Source organism: Coturnix japonica, chromosome 6 (assembly GCF_054131305.1).
Source record: "Coturnix japonica strain WE chromosome 6, WE-NBRP24, whole genome shotgun sequence".
Taxonomy (NCBI): domain Eukaryota; kingdom Metazoa; phylum Chordata; class Aves; order Galliformes; family Phasianidae; genus Coturnix; species Coturnix japonica.
The window spans coordinates 21,715,500-21,729,580 of NC_140668.1; positions in this window are offsets into that span (position 1 = coordinate 21,715,500).

Consider the following 14,081-nt stretch of genomic DNA (forward strand, 5'->3'; position numbering starts at 1 on the left):
GAGGCAGGATCTCCTGGGGGCTGATGTGGGTCAGATCTGTGGGGTAAAATCTGCTGTGGGGCAGATGTGGTTCAGATCTATGGGTCAGGAGCTGCTGTGGGGCAGATGTGGGTCAGATCTATGGGGCAAGAGCTGCTGTGGTGCAGATGTGGGTCAGATCTATGGGGCAGGAGCTGCTGTGGGGCTGATACGGTTAAGATCTATGGAGCGGGAGATGCTATGGGGCTGATGAGGGTCAGATCTATGGGGCAGGAGCTGATGTGGGGCTGATGTTGGTCAGATCTATGGGGCAGGAGCTGCTGTGGGTCAGATGTGTGTCAGATCTATGGGGCAGGAGCTGCTGTGGGGCTGATGTGGGTCAAATCAATGGGGCAGGAGCTGCTGTGGTGCACATGTGAGTTAGATCTATGGGGCAGGAGATGGTGTGGGGCAGATTTGGGTCTGCCGTTTGCCGTTGGCTTCCGAAGGGTCTCAGCCGCGGAGGCTCGGGTGCGCCGGCACGGTCCAGCCTCTCCCGGCGGGCTCCGCTCGGCTCGGACGTTCCTCGGCGGCGTCCGGCGATCTGAGCCGCGGCGGCTCGAGTGCACCGGCACGGTCCAACCGCTCCCTGCGGGTTCCGCTCGGCTCGGACGCTCCTCGGCGGAGTCGGTCGATCTCAGCCGCGGCGACACGGTCCAGCCTCTCCAGGCGGACTCAGCTCGGCTCGGACGTTCCGCGGAAGTGGCCAAGTGCCGCTCTTGTGGCTGCTTCACTGCGCCGGCACTGTGTACACGGCTCCGAGCGTCTCCGGGGGCAGGGAGGGAAGAGGGGGCGTGGGGGGGGGAGTAAGAGGGGGCGGGCACAGCGTCGGCGGCTAGGCGTCGCTGCCCATGCGACTCGACTAGGTCGGCACGGTCTACCCGGTTCCGAGCGGGCCGTGGTGCTCGGCGGCGGCGGCTAGGGGTTGCCGCCTATGTGTCTCGGCTAGGTCGGCACGGTCTACCTGTCTCCGAGCGGGCCGTGGGGGTCGGCGGCGGGGGCTAGGGGTCGCTGCCTATGCGGCTAGTCTAGGTCGGCACGGTCTACCCGGCTCCGAGCGGGCCGTGGTGCTCGGCGGCGGGGGCTAGGGGTTGCTGCCTATGCGTCTCGTCCATGTTGGCACGGTCTACCCGGCTCCGAGCGGGCCGTGGTGCTCGGCGGCGGGGGCTAGGGGTCGCTGCCTATGCGGCTCGGCTAGGTCGGCACGGTCTACACAGCTCCGAGCGGGCCGTGGTGCTCGGCGGCGGCGGCTAGGGGTCGCTGCCTATGCGGCTCGGCTAGGTTGGCACGGTCTACCTGGCTCCGAGCGGGCCGTGATGCTCGGAGGCGGCGGCTAGGGGTCGCTGCCTATGCGGCTCGGCTAGGTCGGCACGGTCTACCCGGCTCCGAGCGGACCGTGGTGCTCGGCGGCGGCGGCTAGGGGTAGCCGCCTATGTGTCTCGGCTAGGTCGGCACGGTCTACCTGGCTCCGAGCGGGCCGTGGGGCTCGGCGGCGGGGGCTAGGGGTCGCTGCCTATGCGGCTAGTCTAGGTCAGCACGGTCTACCCGGCTCCGAGCGGGCAGTGGTGCTCGGCGGCGGGGGCTAGGGGTTGCTGCCTATGCGTCTCATCTAGGTCGGCACGGTCTACCCGGCTCCGAGCGGGCCGTGGTTCTCGGCGGCGGCGGCTAGGGGTCGCTGCCTATGCGTCTCGGCTAGGTCGGCACGGTCTACCCGGCTCCGAGCGGGCCGTGGTGCTCAATGGCGGGGGCTAGGGGTCGCTGCCTATGCGGCTCGGCTAGGTCGGCACGGTCTACCCGGCTCCGAGCGGGCCGTGGTGCTCAATGGCGGGGGCTAGGGGTCGCTGCCTATGCGGCTCGGCTAGGTCGGCACGGTCTACACAGCTCCGAGCGGGCCGTGGTGCTCGGCGGCGGAGGCTAGGGGTCGCTGCCTATGCGGCTCGTCTAGGTCGGCACGGTCTACCTGGCTCCGAGCGGGCCGTGGTGCTCGGCGGCGGCGGCTAGGGGTCGCTGCCTATGCGGCTCGGCTAGGTCGGCACGGTTTACCTTGCTCCGAGCGGGCTGTGGTGCTCGGCGGCGGCGGCTAGGGGTCGCTGCCTATGCGGCTCGTCTAGGTCGGCACGGTCTACCTGGCTCCAAGCGGGCCGTGGTGCTCGGCGACGGTGGCTAGGGGTCGCTGCCTAAGCGGCTCGACTAGGTCGGCACGGTCTACCCGGCTCCGAGCGTGCGCGAGGGCTCGGCGGCGGTCGCTAGGTGTCGCTGCACGTCTGCCAGCCCGTCTGTCAGCGACCTCTAGCGTCCGCGGCGGAGCAGGGTAGACCGTGCCGACGTGAGCCGGACGCCGCTCAGCGACCCCTGGCCGCCGCCGCATGAGCTTCGGTCCGCTCGGAGCCGGGTAGACCGTGCCGACCAACTCGAGCCGGACGTGCAGCGACCGCTGCCCAGGGCGGAGGCTCATGTGCGCCGGCACGGTCCAGCCTCTCCCGGCGGGCTCCGTTCGGTTCGTACGTTCCTCGGTGGTGTCCGGGGGGTCTCAGCCGCGGCGGCTTGAGTGCGCCGGCACTGCACAGCCTCTCCCGGCGGGATCCGTTCGGCACGGACGTTCCGCGGCGGCGTCCGGGGGGTCTCAGCAGCGGAGGCTCGGGTGCGCCGGCATGGTCCAGCCTCTCCCGGCGGGTTCCGCTCGGTTCAGACGCTCCTCGGCCGAGTCGGTCGATCTCAGCCGCGGCGACACGGTCCAGCCTCTCCAGGCGGACTCAGCTCGGCTCGGACGTTCCGCGGAAGTGGGCAAGTGCCGCTCTTGTGGCTGCTCCGCTGCGCTGGCACTGTGTACACGGCTCTGAGCGTCTCCGGGGGCAGGGGGGGAAGAGGGGGGGGTGGGGGGGGGAGTAAGAGGGGGCGGGCACAGCGTCGGCGGCTAGGCGTCGCTGCCCATGCGACTCGACTAGGTCGGCACGGTCTACCCGGCTCCGAGCGGGCCGTGGTGCTCGGCGGCGGCGGCTAGGGGTTGCTGCATATTTGTCTCGGCTAGGTCGGCACGGTCTACCTGGCTCCGATCGGGCCGTGGGGCTCGGCGGCGGGGGCTATGGGTCGCTGCCTATGCGACTAGTCTAGGTCGGCACGGTCTACCCGGTTCCGAGCGGGCCGTGGTGCTCGGCGGCGGGGGCTAGGGGTTGCTGCCTATGCGGCTCGTCTAGGTCGGCACGGTCTACCCGGCTCCGATCGGGCCGTGGTTCTCGGCGGCGGCGGCTAGGGGTCGCTGCCTATGTGTCTCGCCTAGGTCGGCACGGTCTACCCGGCTCCGAGCGGGCCGTGGTGCTCGGTGGCGGGGGCTAGGGGTCGCTGCCTATGCGGCTCGGCTAGGTCGGCACGGTCTACCTGGCTCCGAGCGGGCCGTGGTGCTCGGCGGCGGCGGCTAGGGGTCGCTGCCTATGCGGCTCGGCTAGGTCGGCACGGTCTACCCGGCTCCGAGTGGGCCGTGGTGCTCGGCGACGGTGGCTAGGGGTTGCTGCCTAAGCGGCTCGACTAGGTCGGCACGGTCTACCCGGCTCCGAGCGTGCGCGTGGGCTCGGTGTCGGTCGCTAGGTGTCGCTGCACGTCTGCCATCCCGTCCGTCAGCGACCTCTAGCGTCCGCGGCAGAGCAGGGTAGACCGTGCCGACGTGAGCCGGACGCCGCTCAGCGACCCCTGGCCGCCGCCGCATGAGCTTCGGTCCGCTCGGAGCCGGGTAGACCGTGCCGACCAACTCGAGCCGGACGTGCAGCGACCGCTGCCCAGGGCGGAGGCTCATGTGCGCCGGCACGGTCCAGCCTCTCCCGGCGGGCTCCGTTCGGTTCGTACGTTCCTCGGTGGTGTCCGGGTTGTCTCAGCCGCGGCGGCTCGAGTGCGCCGGCACTGCACAGCCTCTCCCGGCGGGATCCGCTCGGCACGGACGTTCCACGGTGGCGTCCGGGGGGTCTCAGCCGCGGAGGCTCGGGTGCGCCGGCACGGTCCAGCCTCTCCCGGCGGGCTCCGCTCGGCTCGGACGTTCCTCGGCGACGTCCGGCGATCTGAGCCGCGGCGGCTCGAGTGCGCCGGCACAGTCTAACCGCTCCCTACGGGTTCCGCTCGGCTCGGACGCTCCTCGGCGGAGTCGGGCGATCTGAGCCGCGGCGGCTCGAGTGCGCCGGCACTGCACAGCCTCTCCCGGCGGGATCCACACGGCACGGACGTTCCTCGGCGACGTCCGGCGATCTGAGCCGCGGCGGCACGAGTGCGCCGGCACAGTCCAACCGCTCTCGGCGGGCTCGGCTCAGCTCGGACGTTCCGCGGCGGCGTCCGGGGGGTCTCAGCCGCGGAGGCTCGGGTGCGCCGGCACGGTCCAGCCTCTCCCAGCGGGCTCCGCTCGGCTCGGACGTTCCTCGGCGGCGTCCGGCAATCTGAGCCGCGGCGGCTCGAGTGCGCCGGCACGGTCCAACCGCTCCCGGCGGGTTCCCTCTCAGCTCGGACGCTCCTCGGCAGAGTCGGGCGATCTGAGCCGCAGCGACACGATCCAGCCTCTCCAGGCGGACTCAGCTCGGCTCAGACGTACCGCGGAAGTGGCCAAGAGCTCCTCTTGTGGCTGCTCCGCTGCGCTGGCACTGTGTACCCGGCTCCGAGAGTCTCCGGGGGGGGGCGGGGGGGGAAGAGGGGGGCGGTGGTGGTGGGAGTAAGGGGGGGGGGGCACGGTGTCGGCGGCTATATGTCGCTGCCCATGCGGCTCGACTAGATCCGAGCGGGCCGTGGTGCTCGGTGGCGGCGGCTAGGGGTCGCTGCCTATGCGGCTCGACTAGGTCGGCACGGTCTACCCGGCTCCGAGCGGGCCATGGTGCTCGGCGACGGTGGCTAGGGGTCGCTGCCTAAGCGGCTCGACTAGGTCGGCACAGTCTACTTTGCTCCGTGCCTGCGCGAGGGCTCGGCGGCGGTCGCCAGGTGTCGCTGCACTCTGCCAGCCCGTCCGTCAGCGACCTCTAGCGTCCGCGGCGGAGCAGGGTAGACCGTGCCGACGTGAGCCGGCCGCCTCTCAGCGTCCCATGGCCACCGCAGCATGAGCTTCGGTCCGCTCGGAGCCGGGTAGACCGTGCCGACCAACTCGAGCCGGACGTGCAGCGACCGCTGGCCAGCACGGAGGCTCGTGTGCACCGGCACGGTCCAGCCTCTCCCGGCGGGTTCCGCTCGGCTCGGACGCTCCTCGGCGGAGTCGGGCGATCTGAGCCGCGGCGGCTCGAGTGCGCCGGCACTGCACAGCCTCTCCCGGCGGGTTCCGCTCGGCACGGACGTTCCTCGGCGGCGTCCGGCGATCTGAGCCGCGGCTGCACGAGTGCGCCGGCGCGGTCCAACCGATCTCGGCGTTCTCGGCTCGGCTCGGACGTTCCGCGGCGGCGTCCGGGGGGTCTCAGCCGCGGAGGCTCGGGTGCGCCGGCACGGTCCAGCCTCTCCCGGCGGGCTCCGCTCGGCTCGGACGTTTTTCGGCGGCGTCCGGCGATCTGAGCCGCGGCGGCTCGAGTGCGCCGGCACGGTCCAACCGCTCCCTGCGGGTTCCGCTCGGCTAGGACGCTCCTCGGCGGAGTCGGGCGATCTGAGCCACGGCGACAAGGTCCAGCCTCTTCAGGCGGACTCAGCTCGGCTCGGATGTTCCGCGGAAGTGGCCAAGTGCCGCTCTTGTAGCTGCTCCGCTGCGCCGGCACTCTGTACCCGGCTCCGAGCGCCTCCGGGGGCAGGGGGGGAAGAGGGGGTGGGGGGGGGGAGTAAGAGGGCGGGGGCACGGCGTCGGCGGCTAGGCGTCGCTGCCCATGCGGCTCGACTAGGTCGGCACGGTCTACCCCGCTCCGAGCGGGCCATGGAGCTCTGCGGCGGCGGCTAGGGGTCGCTACCTAAGCAGCTCGGCTAGGTCGGCATGGTCTACCCGGCTCCGAGCGGGCCGTGGTTCTCGGCGGCGGCGGCTAGGGGTCGCTGCCTATGCGTCTCGTCTAGGTCGGCACGGTCTACCCAGCTCCGAGCGGGCCGTGGTGCTCGGCGACGGGGGCTAGGGTTCGCTGCCTATGCGGCTCGGCTAGGTCGGCACGGTCTACCCGGCTCTGAGCGGGCCGTGGTGCTCGGCGGCGGTGGCTAGGGGTCGCTGCCTATGCGGCTCGTCTAGGTCGGCACGGTCTACCTGGCTCCGAGCGGGCCGTGGTGCTCGGCGGCGGTGGCTAGGGGTCGCTGCCTATGCGGCTCGGCTAGTTCGGCACGGTCTACCCAGCTCCGAGCAGGCCGTGGTGCTCGGCGACGGTGGCTAGGGGTCGCTGCCTAAGCGGCTCGACTAGGTCGGCACGGTCTACCTGGCTCCAGGCGTGCGCGAGGGCTCGGCGGCGGTCGCTAGGTGTCGCTGCACGTCTGCCAGCCAGTCCGTCAGCAACCTCTAGCGTCCGCGGCGGAGCAGGGTAGACCGTGCCGACGTGAGCCGGACGCCGCTCAGCGACCCCTGGCCGCCGCCGCATGAGCTTCGGTCCGCTCGGAGCCGGGTAGACCGTGCCGACCAACTCAGGCCGGACGTGCAGCGACCGCTGGCCAGGGCGGAGGCTCGTGTGCGCAGGCACGGTCCAGCCTCTCCCGGCGGGCTCCGTTCGGTTCGGACGTTCCTCGGTGGTATCCGGGGGGTATCAGCCGCGGCGGCTCGAGTGCGCCGGCACTGCACAGCATCTCCCAGCGGGCTCCGCTCGGCACGGACGTTCCTCGGCGGCGTCCGGCGATCTGAGCCGCGGCAGCATGAGTGCACCGGCACGGTCCAACCGCTCTCGGCGGACTCGGCTTGGCTCGGACGTTCCGCGGCGGCGTCCGGGGGGTCTCAGCCGCGGAGGCTCGGGTGCGCCGGCACGGTCCAGCCTCTCCCGGCGGGCTCCGCTCGGCTCGGACGTTCCTCGGCGGCGTCCGGCGATCTGAGCCGCGGCGGCTCGAGTGCGCCGGCACGGTCCAACCGCTCCCGGCGGGTTCCGCTCAGCTCGGACACTCCTCAGCGGAGTCGGGCGATCTGAGCCGCGGCGACACGGTCCAGCCTCTCCAGGCGGACTCAGCTCGGCTCGGACGTTCCGCGAAGTAGCCAAGTGCCGCTCTTGTGCCTGCTCCGCTGCGCCGGCACTCTGTACCTGGCTCCGAGCGTCTCCGGGGGGGGGGGGGGGGGGGGGAGGAAGGGGGGATGGGGGGGGGAGTAAGGGGGGGTGGGCACAGCGTCGGCGGCTAGGCGTCGCTGCCCATGCAGCTCGACTAGGTCGGCACGGTCTACCCGGCTCCGAGCGGGCCGTGGTTCTCGGCGGCGGCGGCTAGGGGTCGCTGCCTATGCGGCTCGGCTAGGTCGGCACGGTCTACCCGGCTCCGAGCGGGCCGTGGTGCTCGGCGGCGGTGGCTAGGGGTCGCTGCCTATGCGGCTCGGCTAGGTCGGCACGGTCTACCTGGCTCCGAGCGGGCCGTGGTGCTCGGCGGCGGTGGCTAGGGGTCGCTGCCTATGCGGCTCGGCTAGGACGGCACGGTCTACCCGGCTCCGAGCGGGCCGTGGTGCTCGGCGACGGTGGCTAGGGGTCGCTGCCTAAGCGGCTCGACTAGGTCAGCACGGTCTACCCGGCTGCGAGCGGGCTAGGGTGCTCGGCGGCGGATGCTAGAGGTCGCTGCATATGCGGCTCGACTAGGTCGGCACAGTCTACCCTGCTCCGTGCCTGCGCGAGGGCTCGGCGGCGGTCGCTAGGTGTCGCTGCACGTCTGCCAACCTGTCCGTCAGCGACCTCTAGCGTCCGCGGCGGAGCAGGGTAGACCGTGCCGACGTGAGCCGGCCGCCGCTCAGCGACCCATGGCCGCCGCCGCATGAGCTTCAGTCCTCTCGGAGCCGGGTAGACCGTGCCGACCAACTCGACCCGGACGTGCAGCGACCGCTGGCCAGCGCGGAGGCTCGTGTGCACCGGCACGGTCCAGCCTCTCCCGGCGGGTTCCGCTCGGCTCGGACGCTCCTCGGCGGAGTCGGGCGATCTGAGCCGCGGTGGCTCGAGTGCGCCGGCACTGCACAGCCTCTCCCGGCGGGCTCCGCTCAGCACGGACGTTCCTCGGCGGCGTCCGGCGATCTGAGCCGCGGCTGCACGAGTGCGCCGGCACGGTCCAACCGATCTCGGCGTTCTCGGCTCGGCTCAGACGTTCCGCGGCGGCGTCCGGGGGGTCTCAGCCGCGGAGGCTCGGGTGCGCCGGCACGGTCCAGCCTCTCCCGGCGGGCTCCGCTTGGCTCGGACGTTCCTCGGCGGCGTCCGGCGATCTGAGCCGCGGCGGCTCGAGTGCGCCGGCATGGTCCAACCGCTCACTGCGGGTTCCGCTCGGCTCGGACGCTCCTCGGCGGAGTCGGGCGATCTGAGCCACGGCGACAAGGTCCAGCCTCTTCAGGCGGACTCAGCTCGGCTCGGACGTTCTGTGGAAGTGGCCAAGTGCCGCTCTTGTAGCTGCTCCGCTGCGCCGGCACTCTGTACCCGGCTCCGAGCGCCTTCCGGGGGCAGGGGGGAAGAGGGGGTGGGGGGGGGGAGTAGGGGGGGAGGGGGCACGGCGTCGGCGGCTAGGCGTCGCTGCCCATACGGCTCGACTAGGTCGGCACGGTCTACCCGGCTGCGAGCGGGCTAGGGTGCTTGGCGGCGGATGCTAGAGGTCGCTGCATATGCGGCTCGACTAGGTCGGCACAGTCTACCCTGCTCCGTGCCTGCGCGAGGGCTCGGCGGCGGTCGCTAGGTGTCGCTGCACGTCTGCCAGCCTGTCCGTCAGCGACCTCTAGCGTCCGCGGCGGAGCAGGGTAGACCGTGCCGACGTGAGCCGGCCGCCGCTCAGCGACCCATGGCCGCCGCCGCATGAGCTTCAGTCCTCTCGGAGCCGGGTAGACCGTGCCGACCAACTCGACCCGGACGTGCAGCGACCGCTGGCCAGCGCGGAGGCTCGTGTGCACCGGCACGGTCCAGCCTCTCCCGGCGGGTTCCGCTCGGCTCGGACGCTCCTCGGCGGAGTCGGGCGATCTGAGCCACGGCGGCTCGAGTGCGCCGGCACTGCAAAGCCTCTCCCGGCGGGTTCCGCTCGGCACGGACGTTCCTCGGCGGCGTCTGGCGATCTGAGCCGCGGCTGCACGAGTGCGCCGGCACGGTCCAACCGATCTCGGCGTTCTCGGCTCGGCTCGGACGTTCCGCGGCGGCGTCCGGGGGGTCTCAGCCGCGGAGGCTCGGGTGCGCCGGCACAGTCCAGCCTCTCCCGGCGGGCTCCGCTTGGCTCGGACGTTCCTCGGCGGCGTCCGGCGATCTGAGCCGCGGCGGCTCGAGTGCGCCGGCAAGGTCCAACCGCTCACTGCGGGTTCCGCTGGGCTCGGACGCTCCTCGGCGGAGTCGGGCGATCTGAGCCGCGTCGGCTCTAGTGCGCCGGCACTGCACAGCCTCTCCCGGCGGGATCCGCTCGGCACGGACGTTCCTTGTCGGCGTCCGGCGATCTGAGCCGTGGCTGCACGAGTGCGCCAGCACGGTCCAACCGCTCTCGGCGGGCTCGGCTCGGCTCGGACGTTCCGCGGCGGCGTCCGGGGGGTCTCAGCCACGGAGGCTCGGGTGCGCCGGCACGGTCCAGCCTCTCCCGGCGGGCTCCGCTCGGCACGGACGTTCCTCGGCGGCGTCTGGCGATCTGAGCCGCGGCTGCACGAGTGCGCCGGCACGGTCCAACCGATCTCGGCGTTCTCGGCTCGGCTCGGACGTTCCGCGGCGGCGTCCGGGGGGTCTCAGCCGCGGAGGCTCGGGTGCGCCGGCACAGTCCAGCCTCTCCCGGCGGGCTCCGCTTGGCTCGGACGTTCCTCGGCGGCGTCCGGCGATCTGAGCCGCGGCGGCTCGAGTGCGCCGGCAAGGTCCAACCGCTCACTGCGGGTTCCGCTGGGCTCGGACGCTCCTCGGCGGAGTCGGGCGATCTGAGCCGCGTCGGCTCTAGTGCGCCGGCACTGCACAGCCTCTCCCGGCGGGATCCGCTCGGCACGGACGTTCCTTGTCGGCGTCCGGCGATCTGAGCCGTGGCTGCACGAGTGCGCCAGCACGGTCCAACCGCTCTCGGCGGGCTCGGCTCGGCTCGGACGTTCCGCGGCGGCGTCCGGGGGGTCTCAGCCACGGAGGCTCGGGTGCGCCGGCACGGTCCAGCCTCTCCCGGCGGGCTCCGCTCGGCTCGGACGTTCCTCGGCGGCGTCCGGCGATCTGAGCCGCGGCGTCACGAGTGCGCCGGCACGGTCCAACTGATCTCGGCGGGCTTGGCTCGGCTCGGACGTTCCGCGGCGGCGTCCGGGGGGTCTCAGCCGCGGAGGCTCGGGTGCGCCGGCACGGTCCAGCCTCTCCCAGCGGGCTCCGCTCAGCTCAGACGTTCCTCGGCGGCGTCCGGCGATCTGAGCCGCGGTGGCTCGACTGCGCCGGCACGGTCCAACCGCTCCCGGCGGGTTCCGCTCGGCTCGGACGCTCCTCGGCGGAGTCGGGCGATCTGAGCCGCGGCGGCTCGAGTGCGCCAACACTGCACAGCCTCTCCCGGCGGGCTCCGCTCGGCACGGACGTTCCTCGGCGGCGTCCGGCGATCTGAGCCGCGGCGGCACGAGTGCGCCGGCACGGTCCAACCGATCTCGGCGGGCTTGGCTCGGCTCGGACGTTCCGCGGCAGCGTTCGGGGGGTCTCAGCCGCGGAGGCTCGGGTGCGCCGGCACGGTCCAGCCTCTCCCGGCGGGCTCCGCTCGGCTCGTACGTTCCTCGGCGGCGTCCGGCGATCTGAGCCGCGGCGGCTCGAGTGCGCCGGCACGGTCCAACCGCTCCCGGCGGGCTTGGCTCGGCTCGGACATTCCGCGGAAGTAGCCAAGTGCCGCTCTTGTGGCTGCTCCGCTGCGCTGGCACTGTGTACCCGGCTCCGAGCGTCTCCAGGGGCAGGGGAGGAAGAGGGGGGGGGGGGGGAGTAGGGGGGGAGGGAGAACGGCGTCGGCGGCTAGGCGTCGCTTCCCATGCGGCTTGACTAGGTCGGCACGGTCTACCCGGCTCCGAGCGGGCCATGGTGCTCGGCGACGGTGGCTAGGGGTCGCTGCCTAAGCGGCTCGACTAGGTCAGCACGGTCTACCCGGCTGCGAGCGGGCTAGGGTGCTCGGCGGCGGATGCTAGAGGTCGCTGCATATGCGGCTCGACTAGGTCGGCACAGTCTACCCTGCTCCGTGCCTGCGCGAGGGCTCGGCGGCGGTCGCCAGGTGTCGCTGCACATCTGCCAGCCTGTCCGTCAGCGACCTCTAGCGTCCGCGGCGGAGCAGGGTAGACCGTGCCGACGTGAGCCGGCCGCCGCTCAGCGACCCATGGCCGCCGCCGCATGAGCTTCAGTCCTCTCGGAGCCGGGTAGACCGTGCCGACCAACTCGACCCGGACGTGCAGCGACCGCTGGCCAGCGCGGAGGCTCGTGTGCACCGGCACGGTCCAGCCTCTCCCGGCGGGTTCCGCTCGGCTCGGACGCTCCTCGGCGGAGTCGGGCGATCTGAGCCACAGCGGCTCGAGTGCGCCAGCACTGCACAGCCTCTCCCGGCGGGCTCCGCTCGGCACGGACGTTCCTCGGCGGCGTCCGGCGATCTGAGCCGCGGCGGCACGAGTGCGCCGGCACGGTCCAACCGATCTCGGCGGGCTTGGCTCGGCTCGGACGTTCCGCGGCTGCGTCCAGGGGGTCTCAGCCGCGGAGGCTCGGGTGCGCCGGCACGGTCCAGCCTCTCCCGGCGGGTTCCGCTCGGCTCGGACGCTCCTCGGCGGAGTCGGGCGATCTGAGCCGCGGCGACACGGTCCAACCTCTCCAGGCGGACTCAGCTCGGCTCGGACGTTCCGCGGAAGTGGCCAAGTGCCGCTCTTGTGGCTGCTCCACTGCGCTGGCACTGTGTACCCGGCTCCGAGCGTCTCCAGGGGCAGGGGAGGAAGAGGGGGGGGGGGGGGGGAGTAGGGGGGGTGGGGGCACGGCGTCGGCGGCTAGGCGTCGCTGCCCATGCGGCTCGACTAGGTCGGCACGGTCTACCCAGCTCCGAGCGGGCCGTGGGACTCGGCGGCGGGGGCTAGGGGTCGCTGCCTATGCGGCTCGGCTAGGTCGGCACAGTCTACCCAGCTCCGAGCGGGCCGTGGGACTCGGCGGCGGGGGCTAGGGGTCGCTGCCTATGCGGCTCGGCTAGGTCGGCACGGTCTACCCGGCTCCGAGCGGGCCGTGGTGCTCGGCGGCGGCGGCTAGGGGTCGCTGCCTATGCATCTCGGCTAGATCGGCACAGTCTACCCAGCTCCGAGCGGGCCGTGGGACTCGGCGGCGGGGGCTAGGGGTCGCTGCCTATGCGGCTCGTCTAGGTCGGCACGGTCTACACAGCTCCGAGCTGGCCGTGTTGCTCGACGGCGGCGGCTAGGGGTCGCTGCCCATGCAACTCGGCTAGGTCGGCACGGTCTACCCGGCTCCGAGCGGGCCGTGGGACTAGGCGGCGGGTGCTAGGGGTCGCTCCCTATGCGGCTCGGCTAGGTCGGCACGGTCTACCCGGCTCCGAGCGGGCCGTGGTGCTCGGCGGCGGGGGCTAGGGGTCGCTGCCTATGCGTCTCGACTAGGTCGGCACGGTCTACCCGGCTCCGAGCGGGCCGTGGTACTTGGCGGAGGTGGCTAGGGGTCGGTGCCTATGCGGCTCGGCTAGGTCAGCACGGTCTACCCGGCTCCGAGCGTGCGCGAGGGCTCGGCGGCGGTCGCTAGGTGTCGCTGCACGTCTGCCAGCCAGTCCGTCAGCGACCTCTAGCGTCCGCGGCGGAGCAGGGTAGACCGTGCCGATGTGAGCCGGACGCCGCTCAGCGACCCCTGGCCGCCGCCGAATGAGCTTCGGTCCGCTCGGAGCCGGGTAGACCGTGCCGACCAACTTGAGCCGGACGTGCAGCGACCGCTGGCCAGGGCGGAGGCTCGTGTGCGCCGGCACGGTCCAGCCTCTCCCGGCGGGCTCCGTTCGGTTCGGACGTTCCTCGGTGGTGTCCGGGGGGTCTCAGCCGCGGCGGCTCGAGTGCGCCGGCACTGCACAGCCTCTCCCGGCGGGCTCCGCTCGGCACGGACGTTCCTCGGCGGCGTCCGGCGATCTGAGCCGCGGCAGCACGAGTGCGCCGGCACAGTCCAACCGCTCTCGGCGGGCTCGGCTCGGCTCGAACGTTCCGCGGCGGCATCCGGGGGGTCTTAGCCGCGGAGGCTCGGGTGCGCCAGCACGATCCAGCCTCTCCCGGCGGGTTCCGCTCGGCACGGAAGCTCCTCGGCAGCATCCAGCGATCTGAGCCGCGGCGGCTCGAGTGCGCCGGCACGGTCCAACCGCTCCCGGCGGGTTCCGCTCGGCTCGGACGCTCCTCGGCGGAGTCGGGCGATCTGAGCCGCGGCGACACAGTCCAGCCTCTCCAGGCGGACTCAGCTCGGCCCGGACGTTCCGCGGAAGTGGCCAAGTGCCGCTCTTGTGGCTGCTCCACTGCGCTGGCACTGTGTACCCGGCTCCGAGCGTCTCCAGGGGCAGAGGGGGAAGAGGGGGGGTGGGGGGGAAGTAAGGGGGGGGGGAGGCACTGCGTCGGCGGCTAGGCGTCGCTGCCCATGCGGCTCGACTAGGTCGGCACGGTCTACCCGGCTCCGAGCGGGCCGTTGTGCTCGGCGGCGGGGGCTAGGGGTCGCTGCCTATGCGGCTCGGCTAGGTCGGCACGGTCTACCCGGCTCCGAGCGGGCCGTGGTGCTCGGCGGCGGCGGCTAGGGGTCGCTGCCTATGCGGCTCGACTAGGTCGGCACGGTCTACCCGGCTCCGAGCGGGCGGTGGTGCTCGGCGGCGGCGGCTAGGGGTCGCTGCCCGTGCGGCTTGCGTGTAACTGCCAGGTCTACCCGCTTTCGGCTAGGCTTTGCCGCCCTGTGAGATGGGGGGCGCTAAAGCTCCAGAGCTTGCTGGGGTGTTGCTGTAGTTTCTTACCTACCGCTACGTCGACGTAGAGCGCCGCTTACCCTTGGCGCCGCTGCCGGTAGTCGGCGCCGTTCTTTTCCGAAGCAGGTTTTTCT